The following is a 6,131-nucleotide window of genomic DNA, read 5'->3' on the forward strand; positions in this document are numbered from 1 at the left end:
TACAAGAGCATCTAGAGAATTCTCTTTGTAATAGATAGATTCAAAACCATATGAGAATCGATTAGGGGTTCTTGAGAGTCTGTAATTTCTATTTCAATAAAAGAAAAGCAGCCGTTGTTTCTCTGTTTAATCTTCTTGTTTACTTTCTCTTACAAACTTCTAGTGTTAATCGTTCTACTGTCAGATCTGGATTACAACAAGTGGTATCAGAGCCAAATGGATTTCTTAATCGATACGATCTTTCTGAAGTAGTTCGATTTTCTTGAAACAAACTGTGTCTTGAACGCCTGCTGTTCGACGACTATTTCGACCGGAAATCTCATCGATTCATCCCTCTTTCTTTACGTTTAAACAAAATCTTTTTAAAGGATTTTGTGTATTTTTGGATGAAATCGAACCTTTGTTTATTCTCTTAGGTTTATTGAGTTTCTTKGAGTCAGTCGACTTTTTRAMCCTTGTTAGAGTCAGATCTACGCTTAAGGCGTTTAGCAAGTGTTCTTGATACCAAGCCAAAGGCATTTGGTGWTTTATTTGCCAAAAGTAACACCAATTTCTTGAGTTTTGTTTCATCTTCTTATTCTTATGGTTTCTGAATCTGTATCAGCTTACTGTTTCTCACGTCTGTATTCACTCAATCTTTCATGTCTATGGCAGTTTTTATTCATGTTTCGCCCTTAAAATCTTCAACAGCTTATCTGTCAATCTTTTTGACCTGCTGTGTCTTGAAGATAATGTGCTTAAATGTGAAAATCTTCTCTCCAGATCTAATTTCCAATAGTGTTTGTCTTTGTTTGAGTTCTAAAACTTCATTCCTTCTCAACTTGCGGTTCTTTGATAGATTCATTGTCATAAGACTAATTGCAYTGTTCTGTCATGTAATCCACACAGTTATCTGTCCCTTTAGGGATGAATTTGCTACTTCTGTGWDGARTAGCTATTCTGTTTTTCATAGTCTGCGTTGGATTGTGAGCAGGTTAAAGCTGCATTATGTGCAATTAGTGGTACTGCAATGTCACTCTGAGTCTGAAATGAGCCAAGAGTTGAAAATGAAGACCACAGAGCTACAATCAGAGGGGAGTTTGAAGTTGCAATCCCGACTTGTCCATAAGAGCAAGTGGGTGTGTCGTCGTCTTCCTCCGCCTAAACACTCTAAAGCTTCTGTCGTGGAAGCAAAGGAGAAAAGATCAGAAGACTTCATGAAGATGATTGCTTCATAAAACTTTGAGGGGAGATTGTTAGCTTTATTCTGAAGCTAATGAAAACCTTGAAAAAGTTTTATTAAGCAATCGGGTGCTAGAAGATGAACTGAAGAAGGTTCTACGACAAAACGTCTAAAGTCTAGAAGACAAGCCTCTGCATTAAAGAGTCACGGACAACCAGAGCTTCCTTCAGAGACTACAGAGCTTCTGTGAAGACTAGAGCCTCTGCAAGATTCTGTGAGGACCAGAGTTCTTGGACTATAAGTCCTTTGGACCAGAGCTCCTCTTATAAGACCAGAGCTTCTGTGCGTGCTGACAGAGCCTCTGGTGATGCTAACAGAGCCTCTGTCTGTTTTGACAAGAGACTCTCTGGCTGTGCCGTCCTCTGTTCTTTTAAACGACTACCTTCAGTTTCCTTATTCTGGATAAGGCTATTCCTATTCTGGATAAGTCTAAAGTTATTCAGGTTTCATGAGTTACTGCCTATAAATAGAAGGGTTGAGATAGAGAAATATAAATTTAAGAGCATCTAGAGAATTCTCTTTGTAATAGATAGATTCAAAACCATATGAGAGTCGATTAGGGGTTCTTGAGAGTCTGTAATTTCCATTCAATAAAGAAAGCGGCGTTGTTTTCTATTTCATCTTCTTCTTCTACAAATCTCTCTTGATTTCCTTTATTAAATTGTTCTACTGTCAGATCTGGATTACAACAAGTGGTATCAGAGCCAAATCAATTTCTTAATCGATACGATCTTTCTGGATTACAACACATGGTAAGATAGTGATTCACCTCATATTTATATTTCAACAAAAAAAATCCAAACACCTTTACTAAAGTAATCAATCACAGACAAAAAATAATGAACACATGAAGAAGATGGTATTTTATAACCACCCCAAATGTCACAATAGATAAGTTCGAAACAATCACTCGTTTGAATGCTACTACTTTGAAAAGGAAGTCTTGTCAACTTAGCCTACAAACATGAGTCACAATATTACTTATCACTTATTGAAATACCACACCCTTAGTTCAACGATTAAAATCTTAGCCTTACCTTCCTTTGCAACCGACTACAAGCAATATAGACCATCTTATCTTCTACCCATTTCAATCAGGTTCCTCAAAGCTAAACTCTATATCAACAAACATCTAGAAAGAAAGTAAGGTATAGTTTAGATCTTTTGTAAACCTACCAACTGATAGCAAATTACGCTTAAAGGCAGGTATATTCAAGACATTATGGATTTTCAATCCGTTTGGAAGATAGTGTTACCAACACTATTCATATGTATGGTTTCTCTATTAGGAATTTTCACCGACATTTCATTTTTGGACTGTGTTTGATTTTCCAATATTGCATAATCTCATGTGATGTGCTCACTTGCACCTGAATCAATTATCCAAGTGTTTAAAAATTAGTCGTTTTATTAGCCATGTTTGTTGTGGGAAGAGTATCCACACATTCAGCATTAGAAGGGTTGCAAGTCCCTCCAAAGTACTCCACTAGTTTCATATATTAGTCAGCAGACAAGCCTGGTATGGGGTTGTTTACATCAGCAGTAAGATGTGTTGTTTTACCAGCAACTTTGTGTTTGCTACGGCCATCTTTACATTTTTTGCCATCTTGATCCTTCTTTCGTCCTCTTGGATACCCTACAATCTTGTAGCAATTCTCCATCGTGTCATAAATTTCTCCATGGTGTGTGCATCTCAGTTTCTCGTGTTGGTTCCCTTTGGCTTCTTCCCTGTTTTGTCGATTGGTACCATAGGTTTGAAAAGCGGTTGCTTCAACATTTATTCCAACTCTGGTTGCAATTCATTTTCGCCTTTCGTCCACAGATACAACGTGATAAGTTGTTCCCAAGGAGACTACCGGCTTTGTTTACTTGGGTTTTAATCGTCCCAAAGCTTTCATTCAAACCCATGAGGAATTCATATAAATGTTCCTTCTCTCTAATCTCCATCAATTGCTTAGAGATGTCACAGGTGCATCCACCATACTTGCACTTCAGGATAGGGATGATGGATTGAGTTTCATCCCATAAAACCCTTGAGCTTGGTGTAGTAGATGAGATAGAAAGTTTCTCTTGTCTAGTGAAGGTTAGTGCCCGCTTCAATTCATACGCTTTAGGTGCACTCTCGCTACCAAAACGCTCATAAAGGTCGTTCCACACTTCATGTGCCATTTTCGCATGTTTAACGCTCATATGAATCTCCTTTTCCATGAAGCTAAGCAACCATGGCGTTGCATAGTTTCCAAAGGGGTAATTCCGTCGTGCCTTCACCAAGGATTGAAATCGGACCATCAACGAAGCCAAAATGTTTTTTGAAAAAGGGCATTAGTCATGTCATCATCCCAATCTGCATAGTTCCCATCTCGAAGGAGGTCTCTAACGAAAATAATATTTGGACTATAGAGACCAAAATGAAATACGAGGAGATAACATCCACCGTAATCGAACCAGAGATGCCGTTTTTGCTTGTTGTTGTCGTCTTTTGTCATGGTGGAAAAAATGATAAAGAAATTTGAGAAAATTATAATGTTTACAAAAGTTGGAACGTCGGTCGCTCTGATACCATGAAGAAATTGGTAACAGTAGGCAGAAGAGTAAATTAAAGATGTTTTTTTTTTCTCTGTTTGTTGAGCATTACAACAAGAGGAACTATACACGAAAATGTTCCGGCCATAATCAAGCAAGGTGCTAGAAGATTGGTAATTTTGTCATAGCAAAAGAAAGGAAATAAAAGATTATTACAATAAACCATAATTACATAATATCAAATCTTCCAATTTGGATCTGAAATATAAATAACGGTTAATAAAAATGGTGTATTTTTTCTTTTCCTTGATTCGTTGTACTTACTGAATTGAAATACATGGAAAGAGAAATGATATTTCTTTTAGCAATATCAATAGATATTTCAACCTAACGTTTTCAATTACGAAATCCAATTAGACGTTGCATTAGTTTACGAATCATGACAAGAATTCTCTCTCTATATAGAGAAAGAAAGAAAAAAACATCTCTTTTCTAGTCCAATTCCATTCAGTCTTTTGATTTTCTTTTTCGTTCCTATTCTCCTTTCTCAAAAAAAGGGGGACGTTAAACAAACTTAAAGGATTACTTCGTTCTTGATAGTTATTTACTTAATCGGTGAATAGAAGTATACTCTGGATCGGAATCGTGGGAAGTACTCCCTGGTCATTTCTACCAATTAAAGCTCCAATTAGAATTCTTTTTATACGCAGAAAAATAGACTTACRTAATCTCTATTACGAATCCTTTGTGTACCTTAGTGTTCCTAGCTATCCACTCATTTYTATCAATCTACTTTCGGATAATACATATGGTAATAGATGGTAAGAACCCCATAAAGTTGATCTTTTGAACCCGCTTCAAGTCATGATCACTAATCAATCAATCTTGGGGTAATTAGTCTCTAATACTTATGTTTATTATTCTTAATATTTCTTTGTTTTTATAAGTGTAATGATGTATTTCTTCAAAAAATTATTCAAGGATTTTTTTAGTGAATTATTCAACAACTTAATCATTCAAAATATCAAAGTTAGTTGGGCTTTTTTTGGTTTTAATAAGTTCAATGATTTATTTGTCTGATTTTAAAAAGGTTTAGAATTTATATATTCAAAAAAATAGTCTATAGACTTAATCACTTAAGTATAATAATTAGCTTTTTTAAACTTTTCTATTACATAAATTACTTATACATTTCACCCTTCAATCTTACTGTTGATCCTCTCTCTCAGTGATTTGATGATAATCCTTTTTCCTTTCACGTTGTATTTGTGTTGCTGTATTTTCAGTTCCAGCGATATTCACTGAGTATGTTCAGTGATCGCTGAAGAACTTGCATTGTAAATCTATCAAAGACAACAATACTTCAAGAAGACAACACTCACACCAAAGAACCTTCAGCAAACATCGAAGACTGAAACTGAAGATTAGAGACCGGCGAGTACGTGATCTGAAGCGGTATTCAGTGATTATAAGCATGTCTATATATCTGTGAAGACTGCTCTAGCTTCAGCGAATGATGATGAGACCTTCAGGTCATTCCAGCATTTAGCGATCAAAGGAAGCTTGCTTAGCACGATTATTGTTGTCTTGTCCTTATGCACACAAAGGACAAACCCATACCTTTACAAAAGTTAGTACGGTACGGAGCCGATTAGTCGACTCTTTGTCCACCAACTTTAGGTAAGGATGTCTGCTCTGAAATAGTGCTTTTGTACTATTCACTGTAGCAAAGGACAAGCCTTCCTCTTAAGGTTTGACACGCACTCTAAACCTACCATATTGCATTAAATGATCATTTAATGCACTGGGTATAAATAGAAGTGTTTCTTCTCCATGCAGAGAGCGCGCATCTCTCTCTAACCTTATTCTTACTTCAAGCATCTTCTAGCTTAAGTAAAGGATCTTTCTTTTAGCAATCTCTTTTCTTGTATTTGCTAAACCTTTGTGTGTAACCAAAGATTGTTTAGATAGGTTTTTATTACCTTATCTTTCCTCAAACAATCTTGTAAAATTTGTATTGATCTTCTCTATCAATATATATTTTAAATTTGAAAATATTGTGTTTGTATTCATCCCCCCCTCTACAAATTGATTCTCTTCTTGTAGACCCTTACGGGACCAACAAGTAGTACCAGAGCAGTGTTTTCTTTCTTTCTTTGTGTTTGGCTAATTTTCTATATTAATTTATCTCTTCTTATATAACTTACTGCTTACAAATGGCTTTACAAATTACAAACACACACACAAAAGATAATGGCTCTCTTGTCAAACCTCCTCGGCTTGTCCGTGACAACTTTAGTCTCTGGAAGCACCGGATGTCCCTCTTTCTGGAAGGTGTGGATCCTGAAATTCCACATTACATAGAAAATAGACCATATATTCCATT

Source organism: Cynara cardunculus, assembly GCF_001531365.2.
Source record: "Cynara cardunculus var. scolymus isolate 2C chromosome LG 16, CcrdV1, whole genome shotgun sequence".
Taxonomy (NCBI): Eukaryota; Viridiplantae; Streptophyta; class Magnoliopsida; order Asterales; family Asteraceae; genus Cynara; species Cynara cardunculus.